Genomic DNA, 21,102 nt, shown 5'->3' with positions numbered 1-21,102 from the left:
TTTTGCCATTGTCATACTGGGTGCTGAAAGACTGTTATTGGCTTCTATTTGGTGGAGAGATGCTGCTGTCATGTGCAGGATATCCCCCCCCCCTCCCGGAACAAAGAATTATCTGACCCAAAACATCAACAGTAGTGCTGAGATTGAGAAGCCACATCTTGAGGTCATTTCTACATTTTGAGAGGGAAACTGAATTTCTAGGTCTAGCTCCATCTAAATTAGCTGTGTGATCTTTGGCAAACCATTTAATCACAAGCCCTGATTCTCCTACTCATAAAATGTATATTTATTTTTACATTAAATGACCCATGTCTTTTCCCAGTCTAAGAGTCTTTGAGTTCCTGGATGCAAATGTAAGTTTAAGCCAACAAATTAACAAATAAAACATCTTTGTTGTAAAAGTTACAGATGTAATATATTGATTCTCAATGCAGTATTTTATTTGGATAATAAATAAGGGATTCACTCAGCAAGCACTTGAGGGTGCCCCATGTGTGTGTGGCTGGGGTGACCTTCCAGAAGGCCCTGCTTTCTGCCTCCAGCCTCCTCTCTCCTGCCCAGCAGCAGAAGCTGTGTGTTCCAGGTAGCCTCACAACCATCTGAAAATTTGGCCAGAAAGGCAGAATAATTCACATGGTGACAGTGTGGTTTCTAGAATTTGTTGAGATTATTGAAGGTTATCTGTGTCCCTCTGCACCTTCTCTTACCACACAAATTCTTCAAACTCCCCATCACCTGGACATCCTGCACATTCAGCTCTCAGGTGACTATGTCAGAGTGTTTGGGGAAAATACTGCAGAAAATAGTCCCTCTGAAGAGTAATCCAGTTCCTAAAATCCAGTGAAAATCATAATAAACTCCACTCACTGAACTCTTATTTTGTGCATTCTATATTACATCCCTGGAAGATGAATATTACTCTTTTGACTTGACAGATGAGGAAACTAAATCTTAAGAGAGGTGAAGTAACTTGCTTTGATTTTTTTTAAAAGGAATAATGAAAACGCGACAAAAGATGAGAGTATTAAATTGGAAACTAATAAATTTGTGGTCCAGATGAGATGGGAGGAGGATGTTTGTTGAGTAGTCCTTATAAGACATGGATCCATGTGTGTACCAGGACTAATGAGGCAGTGTGGCATGATGGAAAAAGTGGTCTTCAAATGCCTGAATATCTTCATTTACAAAATGAGGTAACAATTGCCTTAGAGATTGGATGTTATAATGTATGTCAAATGCAAACTTATAGTGCCTAGAATATAGTAGGTGCTCAATAATAATGGTAGCTATCATCGTTGCTATGTATCTATGGTACACATGTGATCTCTAATATCTTCATTGCTGGAAAAGGGCAGGTAAATTGGAAGCATGTGGAATTATGAAACATGAGCTTGCCTAGCATCAGCATTTTTTATATGTGTGCCAGACTAATTTCATTGAATCCCCTAGCATGTCTTTCCAGTGCTTCAAATCCGTAGGCTTGGTCCACGAAAGTTGTTTGGAAAAGTCTTATTCAGTTGAATTTTCAAAAAGGCTGCATTACCTACCAATCAATTCAACTCCCTTTGTTCCCATTCTAACTTCATTCTTGAAGGAAATTTTTCATATTAGGTTGATAAAAATAAATCTGGTTCTTTCTCTGCATTAGGTACTACTCTAGGCACTGTCATTTAATATTTGGGTTCCCATGAGATACTTCCTAGTGGGACTACAAAATTGAAGGTTCTTATTGATCCCCTGCAATTTAATGGCTCCTCTGAGAGAGAATCTGACATTAACCTCTGTCTCCTGTTGCTGCCACAAAGAAAGCGAGAGACAGTAGAGAGGGAAGATATTTGGATAGAAACATTGCCCATTCTGCTAAAAAGTATTGACTTCTGATCAATTCATAAAGTTATAAGCACTGCAGTGAATGTTTTCCAGTTATAAACACAAGGCTTTGGTTTTTGTTTGTTTTTTTTTACTAGATGAATAGACACTTAATGAGTCAAGGTGGATAGAATTACATTTTACATCTGTGCATATGTCCCAGTCAAGTGTTTTCATTTTTCCTAAAAGAGGCTCTGTGTGGTTGAATCAGGCCCACCTCCTCATTCATGTTCACCCACACCCTCAGAGTATGACCTTATTTGGAAATATGTCTTTGAAGGTATAATTTACGGTAAGATGAGGTCATACTGGAGTAAGACGGATCTTAAATCCAATATGACTGATGTCTTTATAAGGCGAAGAGAAGACACCAAGACACAAGCAGAACTGTACATGAAGGAAGAGGCAGAGATTGGCGTGATCTGTCTACAAGCCAAAGAATGCCAAGGACTGCTGAAAACCACAGCCATAGAACAGACTCTTTCGAGAGTGCCCATGGGACTAACCCTTCCAGCACCTTGATTTCATACTTCTAGCCTCCACAATTGTGAAACAATACATTTTTATGGGCTAGGCCACCCAGTTGGTGATCATTTGTTACAGCAACCTTGGGAACCTAATAGAGAAGCCTTGTGTATAAAACCTCAGTGAAAAACTTATTGAGGTGCTTTGGAAGCAGGAATACTTAAACCTGGATGGACCCAAAGATCTATCAAAATTTACCATCATTTTTTCCCAGTAGGTACCACTTTTCTTTAATCTTCCAAGATACCTGCCATATAAAACAGTGTCACAGAAACTTTTGAATAGAGATTGCTTTCTGGATGGAAATTGCCAGTTACTAGATATTTATCACCACATGCCTGTGCCTTCCCGGCTAAAAATTTCTTCCAGTCTTCATTTGACTGTTGTTTTGTTTTGTTTTTCAATTGGCTTTTGTTCTGAATTGAACTTGAGCAAAAATAATGGGATTTGATATGACAATAAAATATTGGTTCAGTTTTCTATTAGTAGGAGAATTCAATTCATTGTGTGAAGAGTATCAGTGGGTTTTGCTGAATGTGTTCCAATTTATGATTAATGTTTTAAAGGAGTGAAGGTGTTTTAAAGGAGGTGCTTAAGATTTAAATCCTGTCCAGGTTAAAAACAACCAAGAAAATAGCAAGACCAGCCAGATTTTATCAGAAGCACCTTTGTAGTACTGGTCTTCAAATTTTTGTCCCTTTTTATTCTGTAGAAGACACAAATGGAAAAAAATAAACCATTGAAAACTTAGGACAAGTAGATATATGTACAACTTCAGAGTACTCGAAGGTGGGGGGTGGTCTGTTGGGAAATTGACAACCAGGAAGAATGTGGCACAGTTTTGGGGTTGGCCTTTGACAAAAGGGTGAAATGTCCAGGAGTCAGGTCCTTCAAACCCATGGCATTATCTATTTTCTGTGAGGTCAGGGGGACCTTGAGCAGAGATAGGCAGTAAAGAGAGAGATGAGGAGTTGAGTGATGGGTTACTGAAATCACTCTGATTCCTGTCTTGGGAGAGATATGGGCCAGAGATGAGAAAAGTTGGGCCCCTTAACATCACTACATTTTCCCCATAATGTCACTGACCTTGGCAGTCTTGCCTCCCACTGTTCCATCACCTGGGATTGTAAGTGCATGGTGAGCACCTTTAAAGCATCTGTATACTCATTATTTCATTTGGTCCTCATATACACTCATTCATACACAGAACTGTACGTAAGTATCTATACTCCTATTTTACCAGAGACTCTGAGAGTTAAAGAAATTTCCCTAAGTCCCATAGCTAGTAAGTAAATGAGCTGGGATTCAGCTATTAATCTAATTCCAAACCCTAGCTTTTATTGAACATACTCTGCTGTCCTCTTGGAGAATCCCTGGAAAGCTACTCCTTTGACTACTCTTAAAGGCTGATTAATCCAAATCTTATCTCTGAGTTGGTCATTAATGATAATATAGCACTAGAAAATAAGCTAGGTATAGAAATTACATTTTTACTAAAATCTGTCAAGTTTATTTCCTTTCTGTTTTGAATGTCAACAAACACATTTTAATTCCCAAAGAAGTCTCTCTCTTCCTCCAAACAGACACATTTCTTTAAACAGATTTTTTATGGAATACAGAATAATTTCTAGTGACTATTTCACTGAAGTTGCTCACATGGGAATGAGAGATACAACCATAGTACTCTAAATTTCCTTACAGCTAGAGATGGCACATTTCTCCATTAATTGAACTCAAGATGGAAGCAATGGTTTCAAAATCTTAAAATGTCAAACCAACTTCCAATTTACATTGTTGAACTTCTCTGTAATTCAGGTGTTTGGAGGATGAATCCTGGCTCACCACTCTGAGTTGACCAAGTGCTTCATTAATATCAGGTCAACTTCATTAGCATCTAGTAAAGATTAAAAAAAAAAAAGAACTCATGATAACAACCAAAAATAATGCTGCTATGTGCCAGGTGTTCTATATAAACTATTGCTTTTAATTCTCACAAAATTTTATGAAATAAGGTTGGCTTTATGCAGATTTTGTTTTTTTAGTCAGAAAAACCCAAGATAAGGAACTGTTAACTTAGAAAAATTAAGAAATGTGCACAAGATCTCATGAATAGTCCCAGGATTAAAACTCTTATCTATGTGACTCAAAAATCCATGCTCTTAACCAGTTATAAATCCAAATATGGAGGACTCAATATTTTGACTTTTCCTCAGTGGCTGAAGTGGTAGATTGTAGAGGCATGCGAAATGTTCAAGGCCATGTGTTACTGCTCATTCAGCTGTCATCCAGTAAGTATTTATTGAGTAACTATTAAATGCCCAGTACTATGCTGTTTGCTGGTTATGCAAAAGTGAAAATGACACATATGATCTCTTATTTCTAGAAGAAAGAAACATCATAAAAGTTAACCCATTAAAAGTGAACTATGAGTGGTGATATGTATACTCTGAGAAAAACAAACCTAAGGCTGAAGTTCAGAATGCTGTTGGTGGAAAGATGGGGTTTTTATCTCAGTAGGGTGACACTTAAGCTGAAGGATTAGTGGAGCTGGCCATGTGAAGAGTTAAGGTGGGACATTTCTTCAAGGCAGAGAGAACAGCATGTGCAAAGGCCCTAGGCCAGAAAGAGTTGGATATATTGCAGGAACAAAAGAGAGTTAGTGTGACTGGAACACAGTAAGGACAGGAGTTAAGCCTGACATAGAGTTAAGAAACAAGCAGAAACCAGTTCACAGGGACATTATTCTTCAGTGGATGGGAATTCACTCAGCAGTGAGAGAAAATGATGAGGTATGAGCAGAGAAAGTAGAGAGAGGGTGTCCCTGGAGCTGAATCATACTGATTTCCATGATGTTTGAAGACCCATGGACTTGTACTGCCGAGCTTACAGAGCCACTTTAATTCTGCTCCTCTGTCCTTCAACACTTCCCAGGACTCTTGTGTCCTTGCTAAATTCTCTGCAACCAATTCTGTTGTAGATTTCTTAGGATTTTCCATATAAACAGTTAGGTAGTCTGCAAATATAGATAACTTTGCTTCTTTCTTCTCTCTATATATACCATTTACTTATTTTTCTTGCATTATTGCAGTCTCTAGTTCTCTCAATGTAGTTTTTTTTGGGGGGGGTTATTATGTTATGTTAATCACTATACATTACATCATTAGTTTTTGATGTAGTGTTCCATGATTCATTGTTTGCATATAACACCCAGTGCTCCATGCAGAACGTGCCCTCTTTAATACCCAACACCAGGCTAACCCATCCTCCCACCCCCCTCCCCTCTAGAAACCTCAGTTTGTTTTTCAGAGTCCATATTCTCATGGTTCATCTCCCTCTCCAATTTCCCCCTCTTCATTCTTCCCTTCCTGCTATCTTCTTCTCCTTCTCCTTCTCCTTCTCCTTCTCCTTCTCCTTCTCCTTCTTCTTCTTCTTCTTCTTCTTCTTCTTCTTCTTCTTCTTCTTCTTCTTCTTCTTCTTCTTCTTTTAACGTATAATGTATTATTTGTTTCAGAGGTACAGATCTGTGATTCAACAGTCTTGCACAATTCACAGCACTCACCATAGCTCATACCCTCCCCAATGTCTATCACCCAGCCACCCCATCCCTCCCACCCCCCACCACTCAATGTAGTTTTGAACACAAGTGGTGAAAGTAGGCATCTCTGTGTTTCAGATCCTAGGGGAAAAGCATTTTAAATATCATCAAGAATGATATTTGGTTTTCCAAGGTTTTCCTTGGTTTCCAAGATTTTCCAAAGATGCCTTATATCATATTAATGAAGTCTCTATCCATTCTCATTTTGATGAGAGTTTATAATATAAACTTTATATCATGAATTAGTGATATATTTTGTTAAGTGCTTTTCTGCATCTATTGATCATACTGTTTTCCCTCCTTTCTAATGTTATATTAACTTATTAATATTAGGATAAATCCTACTTGACATGGATGTATTATATATCACTGAGCTTGATTTTTTTAAAATTTGCTAAGGAATATTTTTACATTAGTTTTTCATAAGGAATATAATTTAAAATTTTTATGAAGTTTTTAGAAGGATTTAGTATTAGGGTTATGCCATTCTCATAAAATGAGTTGAGAGGTGTTTCCTCTTCCTCCATTTTCTGAGTTTGTATAAAACTGGTGTTATTTCCTAAGAGGTGGTTCTTTAAAAGAATTAATAAAATTGGTAAACCTCTAGCCAGACTTTCAAAATAAGAGAGAGAAGATCCAAATAGATAAAATAACAAGTGAAAAAGGAGAGAACACAACCAACACCACAGAAATATAAACAATTATACAAGAATACTATGAAAAATTAAATGACAACAAATTGGGCAATCTGGAAAAAAATGGACAAATTCCTAGAAATTTACAAACTACCAAAAGTGAAACAGTAAGAAATAGAAAATTTGAACAGACCCATAACCAGCAAAGAAATTAAATCAATAATCAAAAATCTCCCAACAAACAAAAGCCCTGAGCCAGATGGTTCCCAGGGGAATTCTACCAAACATTTAAAGAAGAGTTAATACCTATTCTTCTCAAACTGTTCCAAAAAACAGAAATGGAAGGAAAACTTCCAGACTCATTCTACAAAGCCAGCATTACCTTGATTCCAAAACTAAACAAAGACCCCACTGAAAAGGAGAATTAACAGGCCAATATCCCTGATGAACATAGATGCAGAAATTCTCAATAGAACACTAGCAAATCGAATTCAACAGTGTGTTAATAGAATTATTCACCACAATCAAGTAGGATTTATTCCTGGGCTGCAGGGGTTCAATATTCACAAATCAATCAAGATGATACACCACATTAATAAAAAAAAAGGTTAGGAACCATATGATCCTGTCAATAGATTCAGAAAAAGCATTTGACAAAATATAGCATCCATTCTTGATAAAAAACCCTCAACAAAGCAGGGATAGATAGAACATACCTCAAAATCATAAAGGCCATATATGAAAGACCCACAGCTAATATCATCCTCAATGGGGAAAAACTGAGAGCCTTTCCCCTACAGCCAGGAACAAGACAAGGATGTCCACTCTCACCATTATTATTTAACATAGTACTGGAAGTCTTAGTCTTAGCAATCATCCAGATTGGTAAGGAAGAAGTTAAACTTTCACTATTTGCAAAGACATTATACTCTATGTAGAAAACCCAAAAGATTCAACCAAAAAATTGCTAGAACATGAATTCAGCGAAGTTGCAGGATATAAAATCAATGTGCAGAAATCTGTTACATTTCTATACACCAATAACAAAGCAGCAGAAAAAGAAATCAAGGAATCGATCCCATTTACAATTGCACCAAAAACAGTAAGATACCTATGAATAAACCTAAAGAGGTAAAAGATCTGTACTCTGAAAACTATAGAACACTTATGAAAAAAATTGAAGAGGACACAAAGAAATGGAAAAGAATTCCATGCTCATGGATTGGAAGAACAAACATCGTTAAAATGTCTATACTACCCAAAGCAATCTATACATTTAAGGTAATCCCTATCAAAATACCACCTGCATTTTTCACAGAGCTAAAACAAACAATCCTAAAATTTGTATGGAACCACAAAAGACCCCGAATATCCAAAGGAATCCTGAAAAAGAAAAAACTGGAAGCACCACGATTCTTGATTTCAAGCCATATTACAAAGCTGTAGTCATCAATACAGTATAGTGCTGGCACAAAAACAGACACAGAGATCAATGGAACAGACTAGAGAACCCAGAAATGGACTCACAACTATATGTCAACTAATCTTTGACAGAGCAGGAAAGATTATCACTGAAAAAAAGACAGTCTCTTCAACAAATGGTGTTGAAAAAACTGGACAGCCACATACAGAAGAATGAAACTGGGCCACTTTCTTACACCATACACAAAGATAAATTCAAAATGGATGAAAGACCTAAATGTGAGACAGGAATCCATCAAAATCCTAGAAGAGAACACAGGCAGAAACCTCTTTGACCTCAGCCGTAGCAACTTCTTACTAGACACATTGCAGGAGACAAAGGAAACAAGCAAAAATGAACTATTGGGACTTCATCAAGATAAAAAACTTCTGCACAGTGAAGAAAACAATCAACAAAACTAAAAGGCAGCCAACATAATGGGAGAAGATATTTGCAAATGACATATCAGATAAAGGGTTAGTATCCAAAATCTATAAAGAACTTATCAAACTTAACACCCCAAAAATAAATAATCCAGTTAAGAAATGGGCAGAAGACATGAATAGTCACCTTTTCAAAGAAGACATCCAGATGGCGAACAGACACATGAAAAAAAAGCTCAACATCACTCATCATCAGGGAAACAGAAATCACAATGAGATACCACCTCACACCAGTCAGAATGGCTAAAATTAACAAGTCAGGAAACAACAGATGTTGGTGGGGATGCGGAGAAAGGGGAACCCTCCTACACTGTTGGTGGGAATGCAAACTGGTATAGCCACTGTGGAGAACAGTATGGAGGTTCCTCAAAAAATTAAAAATAAGAACTACCCTACGATCCAGCAATTGCACTACTAGGTATTTACCCAAAGGATACAAAAATGCAGATTTGAAGGGATACATGCACCCAATGTTTATAACAGCATTATCAACAATATCGAAACCATGGAGAGAGCCCAAATGTCAGTTGACCGATGAATGGATAAAGAAGATGTGGTGTGTGTGTGTGTGTGTGTGTGTGTGTGTGTGTGTATAATGGAATCTTACTCAGGCATCAAAAAGAATAAAATCTTGGGGTTCTTGGGTGGCTCAGTTGATTAAGCATCCAACTCATGTTCATGTTCTCTATTTTGTGCCTTTTTTAAGAAATTGATTTTGCCCTTCCTTCTCCTAAGGGCAAAATGAAGGGAGGGAAATCGGAGGGGGGGATGAACCATGAGAGACTATGGACTCCGAGAAACAAACTGAGGGTTCTAGAGGGGAGGGGGGTGGGGGGATGGGCTAGCCTGGTGATGGGTATTAAAGAGGGCACGTATTGCATGGAGCATTGGGTGTTATACGAAAACAATGAATCATGGAACACTACATCAAAACATAATGATGTATTGTATGGTGACTAACATAATAAAATAAAATAAAATTAAAAAAAATTGATTTTGGCTCCTGTTTTTTTTAAACTTTGTGTTTACTTTGTTATATATTTTTTTTCTAGCTCTTAGGCTATTACATCACTGATTTTGAATCTTTCTTCTTTTCTAAAGCAAACATTTTAAAATTATGAAATTCCTTTAAATCACTGTATCACCTACATCCCCTAAATTTTGACATTTTATTTTGCATTTATCATTCAGTTCAAAATATTCTAAAATTTTCCTTGTGATATATTTTGTAACCCATGGATTATTTGGATGTGTGTTATTTAATTTCCAGGTGTTTGGGAATAATCCAGAAAATTTTCTATTGATTTGTAATTTAATTCTACTGGGGTCAGAGAACACAGCTTTTAAATTTATTAAGAATTGTTTTGTAGCTTAGCATATGATCTGAGTTGGTGACTATATCAAGCACACTTGAAAAGAATGTTTATTCTACAATTGCCAAGTACAGTGTTTCATAAATATCAATTAGGTCAAGGTAGTTGATAGTGTTCAGATCTTCTGTGGATTTTTGTCTTGTATCCATTCTTGAGAAAGGGTGCTTAAATCTCCAGCTATGATTGTGTAATTATCTGGTTTTTTCTTCAGTTCTGTCATTTGTTGCTTTGTGAATTTTTAAGCTCTGTATTTAGGCATGTACACATTTATGACTCTCATATCTTTCTGATGGGTTGATCCTTTAATCATTATGCAAAGTTCCTCTTGATTCCTAGTACCGCTCTTTGCGTTGAGTAATACTGATATTAATAAGATCCATTATTCTTATGTTTACTGTTAGCATAGTTTGTCCTTTTGCATCCCATTTACTTTCAATTCCTCTGTCTTCATATTTGAAGTGTGTATCTTATAAATAGTAAATATTTAGATCCTGTATTTTATTAGTTTTTATAATCTTTGTCTTATCTGGAGTGTTTAGTTTATTAATACACAACGTGATACTGGTATGGTTGGGTTAAATTCTATTATTTCACTATTCGCTTTCTCTCTTTTTTGTTCTGTTACTCTTTCCTTTCTCCATTTGGGTGATTTGATTATATTTTATAATTCCATTTTACTTTAGTTGTTGACTTTTTAGCTGTATATCATATTTTTTCGTGGTGGTGCTAGGGGTTACTTTACACATCATTAACTTTGTACAATCTACTTAGAATTAATATTATACTACTTCACCTAAGATGTAGAAACTTTGCAACCACATAGGTCAATTTATTGTTTTTCTTTATGGTATCTATATTTACCTTCATGTGTATTACATATGTACTAAGTGTAAAGCGTCTAAGACAATGTAACTGTTAAACAGTTCCAAGTATCTTAAGGAAAATAAGAAGCAAAATGTTTTTTTTTAATTTTTTCAAATATTTACCTTTTTTTTTTTTTAAATATATATATATATTCTTCATTCCCTCCTGAAGGTTTGCATTTCCATCTAGCATAATGTCCCTTTGGCTGAAGAATTTCCTTCAGCTTTATTGGAGTTCAGTTCTTTCAGCAACAATTTCCAGCAATTCCCTGGAGTCCTTTTAACTGAGCATGTGTTTATTTTGGCTTTATTTTTGAAGGTATTTTGTCTAGACCTAGATTTGTGGGTATGGTTTCTTTCTTTCTGTCCTTTAATGATTATGTTCCACTCTCTTCTTCCATTGTTTTTAGTAAGAGGTCAGCAATTATTTAATCATTATTTTCCTATGGTTAATAGGGAATAATATATAGTTATATAGTTAGTCTGACAAAATGTATATTATATATATAAGAATATAGTTAGTCTTTTCCTCCTCTGGCTACTTCCAAGGTTGTTTCTTTATTTTTCAAGTTTTACCAGTTGGACTGTAATGTATGTAGGTGTGTTTTTCTTCATATTTATTATTCTTGGAATTCACTGAGCTTCTTGAATCTGTAAGTTTATATCTTTCTCCAAAGCTGGGATATGGCAGTCATTATTTCTCCTCCTGCTTCTCCTCCTTTGTCCCAGTCTCTCTTCTCTACTTGGGAAGTCCAATTTTGATATTGGCTTATTTGGTCCCTGAGCCTCTAATTTATTTCCTCCATCCTTTTTTGTCTGTTATTTATATTGGATAATTTCTGTGGATCTACCTTTCAATTTAATGACTCTGTCCTCTGTCATTTCTAATCTGCTCTTAAGCCCATCCGATGCATTTGTTTGTTTGTTTGTTTGTTTCAGATACTGCCTTTGTCAGTCCTAGAATGTCCAATTTAGTGGTTTCTTCTTCTTGGCTAAGATTTCTTGTTTCATTTCTTATGTCCATATTTCCTTTATGCTAACATGACCAATTATAATAAACGCTTTAAAATCCTTGTCTGCTGATTTTAACATCTTGGTTATCCAAGGGTTGGTCAAAGGGCCATATAGTAAGGAGTTTACTTTCTAGAGGACTCACCTAGTGTGTGCATTACATTCTTTTTTTTTTTTTTTTTAACAAACTCTTTAAAAAGGTTAAAACCATTCTTAGCTACCAAGCCATACAAAAACAGGCCAATGACTAGATTTGGCTCATGGACCATACTTTGCTGACCCCTCCTCTAGAGAATGGATCATATTTTCTTGTTTCTTTGTATGTCAAGTATATCTAGGGAATTGTGATATTTATGCTGTAAAACTCTAGATTATACTGTAGTCTTCTGAAGAATGTTATCTATTCAGTTTGGGGACGCTGGCTTTATCTGGCAATTAACTTGGTTGGGCTCAAAGGATCTTTTTGTTGGCAGTTCAAACCTCTGTTCAGTTCATTTGTTCATAGTTTAGGTGCTTAGAGTCTTCAATGTGCATTTAAAATTTAGGATGCAGCCAGAGATTTGGGGTAGAATCTATACACAGAGTTTAGGGCTTTGCCTCTCTTCTTTCTGGAATTTTTCCTTCACTTTTCCAGCTGTTGTGGAGTGGGCTATGCACATTCTATCCCCTGATTCTGTAGTTCAGAAAGGCTGCAGATTTTCTCTCAGTGAACAGGCTGAGGTCTTATATCAGGTTAAAAGTCAAGGAATGCATCTAGTGTCAACAAATGCATTTCCTAGGGTCAGCTTTTCTCCAGAATATTCCTGCTTTTTGATTGTTTTCTGGTGTCTGTTATTAATCTTCCAATGTTGTTGTTGTTTGCATTATTTTCTGAAGTTTGTATTTGTTATCTCCTGGAGAATTGTTCTGATAGGACCTCATTCAGCTATACCAGAGGAAGTTGACATCTATTTAATATTATATATCATTTTAAAATATGTTACACGGAAATGTAAGCAAATGATTTGGTTAAATAATTTCAAAAATCCTTCACATTCACAGTTCAGAATCATTTTCTGAATCACTTTTTGACTTATTTGTGGATGTCTGTGTTTTTTCATATAATCTCATCTTTTATGCCACCGAAAGTATTGGTGATGCAACATTTTTTTTTTTAAACAGTTGTCTTCTGTCGTCTCCAAGATTTTCTTTCTAGCTGGTGACAAGCATTCTGTAAGTTTTGTTGCTGGCACTTTTTCACTTCTGTTTTTAATCTTACAAGAGGTTGACTACCTATCAGTAGAAGACATTCAGACAGCTATCATTATTCATATTTCTTCTTCAAATGGTCATTAATGGTCTATCAGTTGAAACATTTAAGGGATGCTGTTGTCCAGTAAAACAAAGGAGTAAGTACTAAGTTTACATATGTATAGGAAATGACAACTCAAAATTGTTACCTGGATAATATCAATTGTGAAATGACAGGGTTTATAAAGCACATCCCGGAGACATTAAAATATGAAAAAATGTGCATCTTACAACTGATTAAATGTGAAATTTTAGAACTGGTTTGCAGTTGGTTTTTCTAACCCTCTATGCTCCCACATCTCTGAACTTTCTCCCTTCCTTTATAAACCAGCCAGTCCTTCCCAGAGTTCCTCTATCATAATACCTTGTTAAGGGTAGTCAACATTAGCTAATGGCCACTACCAATATGGCTCAGCTAGTTACAGCATACGTCACTTCTGCCCATAGTTAATAGGCTGGAACTCAGTCCTTTGGCCAATCCCAATTATAATGGAGGCCAGGAAAGTGCCAGGCTCAGGTTGTGAAAGTGGGTAAAGAAACTGGCCCCCAGAGGTTAACATTTGCCTAGATAAAACTGCAAGTAAATACCAGAGCTGGTACATGACATCTCTAGAGCTCAGCTTTCTCCTATGTAAAATGGGAATATTAATAATAGTCCCTATACCATAGATCTTTTATAGAAATTATATGAAATGCTGTGATACATAAAGGAGACTTTGCACCAACACCAGAACTTAATAAGTCCTAGATGATATTAACTCAATTTGACTCAGATCTCTGCAATTTTTTCAGTATATCTTAAGGCTACTCTTCTCTTAACATATGGATAAATACCATTGATTAGGAAAGACTATTATGGGCTAGGCACTGTTGTTATTTTTTTATGTACATTTGGTCAATTACTCCTAACAATCTCATAAGGTGGACTTTATAACCAACTGCATTTTACAGACAAGAAATATGATTTAGCAAGGTTAGGTATCCAAATTTCCCTTCTTTCTCATTAGCTTGATATTTCTTCACAGCCCAACTCAATTCCTTCTTTCTGTATGGAACTTTACCTGATTAGTCCAGCCCTGGCTGACCTCCAAGGGACTATAGATACACACACACACACACACACACACACACACACACACACACACACACAGTACTTAGCTCTTTACCTTGCATGATACCTGGCACTATACTGGCTGCTTAAAGGACAAAAAAATATTTTCAGTATCTGTTGTTTTATTAATTAATCAAAATAGGATTTAGAATATACTACCTCCATTTTATTGTAATCCTTCTAAAAACACAAATCTCATGTTATTCTCCTAAGTCCTTCAGTAGCACACCATAATCTACTGGTGAAAACCCAGCCTACATTTCTTGTTATAAAAAACTATCTGTGAACATCAGTATTAAGGATACTGGGAATATTTTAGCACAAAACAATTTTTAAAGTTTTGGAAAGCACAAAGATACCTTAGTAGATCATTTTTAAGGAGGGCAGGAGGGAAGGAAAGGGCATGAACACATAGAAGGGTGCAACCTGATGTTTCACTGTTCTCTAGCAGAAGGCGAGATGTGAAAGAAGCATTGACCAAAGAGTTGTTAAGTAAACAAAGATTTTCTTAAAAGCTATCACTATTCTTTTGGCCCCCAAACTTTTTCTAAACCTTTTTCCAAATTTACAGGATGGAATTGATGATGGAATGAGAAATATGGTACATCAAAGGGGAACATTGCATTTTTAAAACTTTTAAGTTTTTAAAGATCCAAACATGAGAAGTAAAATTTCATTACAAAAATCGAAAAAAAAAAAAACTATCTGTGATCTCATCTCTGCCAATTACGTCAGCCTCCTCTCTCACTGCCTCTGTCTAATACAGCTAAATTAAACTATTGTAATTAACGTGGCACCCATCCCTTTGTTCCTGCTGCTCATTAGCCTCTTATGTCCTCTTCCTGGGTCTTCACCACAAAACTGATTCTTCAGGACTCAGCAGAGGGCTCATTATCTCTATGAAACCTCTGCTATTATTCCCAGGTAGACTGAGTACACTTTCCTCCATGCCCCACTCCACCCCATGTAGAATTTTATCATAGCATCCAGAAAATTTTATTGTACTTGTTTGTTTAAACATTTGTTTCTTCCTCAGACTATAAAGATAGGAAATCTGAACTCATGCATTTCTGTAACATTAGGGTCTAGCATCCTGTTTAATAAATAGTTTAATCCATCAGTTTTAATTAATTAATGAGTTCGTTTTTGTTGTACTCATTTTCTCTGCCCCACAGTTTGAATACCCTATTCTCTAGCTTACCTGCCATTCAGACAGAACTCCTGTGGGTTCTCAGCCACAGCCTAGAATGTCCTCACCTTTCAACTGCATAGATTCTTTCTGTCTTGAATTCACCATAGATCCTCCCACCCCTTAACCCTGCAGAGGAGAATTTACAGCTCTCTTCTGCCTAGTACAACACTCTCACTTGCTGGCATACCACCTCTGTGTCAGTCACGTTCACTGCCCTCCATCTGCAACATTTACAGAGACCTCGACTCAGGTGCTCAGCCTTACCTGCCCTATTCACCTTCTTCCCATCTTACACAACTCCACCTCTTAAGCTCTCTTTGTGTAGTTTTTTTCCTAAAGAGTTGTTAACATTTGTACAGCACTTTATAATTCATAAAGATGGTTCTGTCTAATCCCCAAAGCAGTCTTGTGAGTTATTATGGTGATCATCCCAATTATGGAGATAAATACCTTCCTTATAGTGCTAAGCAACAGAGCATGGATAGCAGGGATCTCAGAAGAGGAGCTTACCATGAATTTAATGAGTATTTGTTGACCACTAAAATATGAAAACCACTGGGCTTGTTGCTGTAGATAGAGAGGTGATTAAGTTATAGTCCTTGTGCTCAGAGAGCAAATGCTGGGTAGAAAATAAAAATAAAAAATGAAAAAAATGCTAGTAGCAACAACAGCAACAACAATGTGTTTTTTGAGTGCCTGCTCAGACATTTTAGTACATTTAATGTATTTCATTTATTTTTATCCTCACAATAATCCTGGGAGGTAGGCGTTGTCATACCATTTTCATGGATAAGGAGACTGAGTTTGAGAGATTTAGTGACTTGCTTAAACTTGCACAGCTAGTGGTGCCAGAGATGAACTTTTAAGCTCTGATTACCTGCCCCAGAGTGCCTGCTCTTTCCACTAGACCATACTGCCTCTTGGGTACAAATTACTAGTACAGTGTAAACTGAGGGATGATGGAGAGCAGAGACTGGGAAGTTTGATACTGCTTAGGATTAGAGAAGAATCTGTTTTTTGGATTGGAGCTTGACATATGGATAACATTATATAAGAGAGATTTTTTGGGGGAAAGTACTCAGGTAAATAAAAATGCCTTAGCTATAGCCTGGGTGTATGGGAGAAGAAGTGATTAATAAAATGTGAAGTGAGTCTGGAAAGGCAGGTGAGGGCAGTCCAGTTAGAGGATGGACAGACTTCAGAATCATTGGGAAAGTAGAATCAACCAGAGCTAAGGGCTGATTGAGTCTTAAGGAATGTTATGGGCTGACTTGTATCCGGCCCAAATTCATATGTTAAAGTTCTGACCCCCACTATCTCAGAATGTGACTGTATTTGGAGATAGAGTCTTTAAGGAGGTAATCAAGTTAAAAGGAGGGCATTATAGCAGATCCTAATTTAATATGACCGGTGTTCCTATAAGAAGAGGAAATTTGGACACAGATACACACAGAGGGACAGCCATGTGAGGACACAGGGAGAAGGCAGCCATCTGCAAGCCAAGATGAGAGGCCCCAAAAGAAACCACCCCTGCCAACACCTTGATCTCAGACTTCTAGCCTCCAGAATTGTGAGAAAATTAATTTCTGTTGTTTAAATGTTTAAGCCCCCCAGTCTGTGGTATTTGGTTGTGGTAGCTCCAGCAAACTAATACAAGGAGTGATGGAGAGAAGAGGGTCCACTATATATTTATAAGAGAGTAGGTGGTTGGTGGTTAGGAAAGAAAAGACAATGAGCTTTGTTAAAGGATAAGTATTTGTTAATTGATCTCTTCCTTGATTATGCGTGGAGATTGGCCACTTCCAGGAACTCAGGTGAGGTCATTTCTTAAACTGCTGGCAAAGTATGATTTCATGTGTGACATGGCATCTTGTAGATGGACCTGGCCTGATCTGTGTTCCTCCTTCACTCTGACCAGATTGAGAAGGAAATTTCTGCCGTAATGTCAGCTCAAAGTTGAAATATGACTTGGCCTTTCACCTCCCTCAGTGTTTTAATAAAGGTGCTAGGGCTGATCAGAGATTGGAATGATGCTTAGCAGACCTGCGGCTGCTTTTAACTCTGCAGAAGTAATTGAGATTTATGAACTCCTTATTAGCTCCTTAAAACAAAATGAGGAGCTTGAAATTCCCATCTGTCAAGATTAAGGAGGGAAGAATTTATTTTTACTCTTAAAATCTTACTTTAATGAAAGTGATTCCTTTTCACCTCTCCCCTTTTATATCACTTGGGAGCAATATCCCCATGAAGAGATAAGAGGGGTTGGGAGTAGAAAAATGGAAAGCCTGAATCATTATTTTCAATTCCACAAATATGTTGAGCATTCAGTCTGTGCCAGAAATCCTGTCAGGCTCTAGGGATACAAAGATGAATAAAACAGGTGCCTGATCTAAGTTCTGTAAAAACTTCTTCTGACTTAAATACATTGTATTTTGCACCTAATATGTATCAAGAGATTTATAGCATTTTCTCACTTAGTCTTCATAATTATTCTTCAAGGTCATTTTAAAGAAAGATTCACTAGATTGCCCAAGGTCGAACAGTGATCCTCATGATTTGATCCCAGTGCTAATTCCGAATTTCTAGAAGACTGGACTGCTGTTTGGTTCAGCCATCATAGATGGCTACCAGGAACCTTTGGATTCTGGCTTGAAGTCAAATCAGGAAGTGCTGGCTACCAAGAGGAAGCCGGCAGTGTTGGGAGTTCACCTGGGGAATTTGGTGCCTGGTCAGATCTGCAAAGTGCTATGTGCATGTGTATGTGCATAGGTGTGTGTGCATGCGTGTGTGTGTGTGCGTGTATGTGTGTGTAGGAGAATTTTCTCCACTCTCGTCTTGCAGTGGGTTGTGGTCTTGCTTGTGCAATTTTTCCCTAGAGTCTATTTTGTGAAATATAATTGAAATCGAAACGCCAGTGATTTTTAATCATACTTCCAATTTATATCTCATGTAACCATATGCCAGTGTTCTCGGAGTGTTACAGGGATATGAATTATGCTGAAATTGGATTAGGCAAATACACATTTTCCTTAAAAAATAGATACCCAGGGCAGTAATTTAATTCCACCAACTCTAAAGATTCTCTCAGAAATACCCTGTGTATCTTATCAGCAGTTCATTGTGAATTTTCTTCTGGGCTACTTTCTCTGCCTTTTCATTTTCTTCCAGAATCCACTGTACTTAACAAACATTAGCAACTGTAGGAAGTCCATTTGTATCAAAAGCATCCCTAAATGTAAGGAAATTAGGTTTTCAGAGGATACCATCAAGACCCTTCTTCTATTCTTCAATTTTGGGGAAGCAATTAAGAACCTTTTCTCTTTGAATAGATCCTGGAAGCTTTTTCGTAACTTGAGTATTTAAACAGTTGTTAGACCAGAGCTTCAGATCCTTCTTGCCTGTGAGACAGGCATTATTTTCTTTTTCTGTAATAGCTTTATGATTTGCTGAGGACCCTATTGTGAGCAAACAACCCTGAGAGGGTGCTTATTCTGGGGTATTGTCACTTTTTACATTCTGTTGGAATAATTTCTGACTACTAATAAAGGCAGAGGTTTAAATATATAATGGGAAAAGAAGTAAGATTGAGTAAGAGCAAAGATTCTTCCTCAAACTTTCAGATTACTTCAGAGATGACATTATGGGGTGGTTACAGTTGTGGCTTCTGGTACCAGATGGCATGGGTTTGTATCCCCGTCCTACTCCTATCCAACTGTGACCTTGGCCAACCTGTTTAAATTCTCTGTGTCTCAGATACCTCAAAAGGGTGCTCTGAGGACTAAATGAACTCACATATATGAAGTGCTTAGAATAATGCCTTGTACATAATACATATGAAACAAATGTTTTCTACTTACTTATTCCTATTTATTTCAATTTATTTTAGCTCCATTTAATTGACTGTAATTGGGTGTGGTAGGCAAAAGAATGGCTCCAAGATCCTGATTCTTGGAACCCGTGAATGTTACCTTACATAGCACAAGAGACTTTGCAGATGGGATTAAGTTAAGGATTTTGAGGTGGGGAGGTTATCCTAAATTCTCTGAGTGGGCCCTATATAACCCTATCCATAAGGGAAAGAGGGAGGCAGGAGGTTCGGTCACAGAAGAGGTGCACAGAGGGAAGCAGAGGTGGGAGTTCTGTGATACTGACCTTGAAGATGGAAGAGAGGACCAGTCAAGGAAAGCAGGCTGCCTCTAAAAGCTAGAGAAAGCAAGGAAACAGCTTTTCCTCTAGAGCCTCCCGAAGGAACACAGCCCTACCAATGCCCTGATTTCATGAGACTTCTGACCTGTAGAACTGTGAGATAGTCAAAAAGTGTTGGTTAAGCCACTAACACTGTGGTAATCTGTTACAGCATCTCCAGGAAAGGAATACATCAGGCTGGTCGCCAACATTCAGGGGTTCCTGGTTGCCTCCAACATGAAACACCAGCTTTGTAGCTGGAAGTCCAAGCCTCCTCATAGTGCGATTCCTGGGCCACGTTTTCTGTTGCTCCCACACGTGAGTGCCTCTCTACAGCAAACTGGACTTATTTTCTCTTTCTACTTTGCTTCCTGCTGTATGTACTACATACACATTTTCTCTTTGTCACCACACGCCAAAGTCCATTAGATTTTTAAAGTTTCTTTTCTATGACTGAAGTGTCAACTTAACTATTATTGGGTGATTGTCTACCTTAATCTCATAAACATATTGTTCACAGTCATTAGAGTTAAGTTGACTATCTGAGGGAAATTTCTTTTACTTTCTCAACTTCTTTTTCTTTACTTCTATTCAGTTCCACCTATTTTTTCCTAGTTGTAGCCAGGAAATACCCAGATCCTGATTCTGAAATCTCAACTGCCAGATCTCACATAGAATTTAGTTTAAAAATTTGTGCATATAACTTGTTAAAAGAAGAACTGGATGAAACAATACTTTTTTATTATGCTTATTATTCAATATTTTCCTTTTTATATTGATTATTCCTATATGATTCCTCTATATTTTGGACAAAAAAATAAGGTACTTCAAACAGCTTGTGGTAGAGCATTCTCTTTATGACTGAGATTCAAAAGTTTAAAAAAAGTCTTAGGAGCTTAGGGAAGTGAGTCATCCTCCTGGGTGAATAGAAGTGAAAGTTTTTTTTTATGTAAATGGAGGGTTTTTTTAATGAGGAATTGAAATGTACAGGGCATATTTTTAAATCATATGCTTCAGAAGCTGAGAGCTCTGGAAATCTATGTCCATTTTTGTCATGGAAATTCTGTAAATGGGCTTAAAGGTCCTGATTCCGTAGTTAGGACCAGCGATGCACTGCAAGTCCCATCAAAATTCTAGAGGAAACTTGTTTCTGGACAAAGCAAGGAGACACAAAGAGGTGAGAAGAGATGTGTGATGGGGCAGGGGCCATTGTAAAGATCCAGCATGGCAAGTGTTCTGGAGTGCTCTGATGCAGGAAAGAATTTGAGATTTTCACTTGGAATCTGTCCTTTCACTCTCTGATATTTTAAAATCTGATGCTTATGTTTCTTAAATACTTTGATTGTTGCATTTCAAAGTCCCTACTTTTTCAAAAGGGAAATGTTAATTTGGACTCTTCTGTAGTCAGTTCATTCAATTCTAGGATGTTCTTCCTCTGACTGACTTACCAAAACCAAATTCTTGAGTGATGGCATGTTTTGGACAATGGCCAGAAACAGACCTTAATTTTGTTCTTCTATTTAGGAGAAAACATCTTGATTATTTGCA

The 21,102-nt window shown here is 37.0% G+C and overlaps 1 long non-coding RNA gene across 1 annotated transcript in view; it reads left to right on the top strand.

Annotated features, from left to right (window-relative positions):
* Positions 1-19,838, top strand: part of LOC144379331 (uncharacterized) — a 142,961-nt gene extending 123,123 nt beyond the window's left edge. The window contains exon 3 of the long non-coding RNA XR_013442151.1: positions 19,727-19,838. This is a non-coding gene — a long non-coding RNA (uncharacterized LOC144379331). The remainder of the gene's footprint in view (positions 1-19,726) is intronic.
* The last annotated feature ends 1,264 nt before the right edge of the window (positions 19,839-21,102 follow it).

This window comes from Halichoerus grypus, chromosome 10 (genome assembly GCF_964656455.1).
Source record: "Halichoerus grypus chromosome 10, mHalGry1.hap1.1, whole genome shotgun sequence".
Taxonomy (NCBI): Eukaryota; Metazoa; Chordata; class Mammalia; order Carnivora; family Phocidae; genus Halichoerus; species Halichoerus grypus.
The sequence above is the reverse complement of the archived record's forward strand: the minus strand, read 5'-3'. Positions and strand labels throughout refer to the sequence as shown.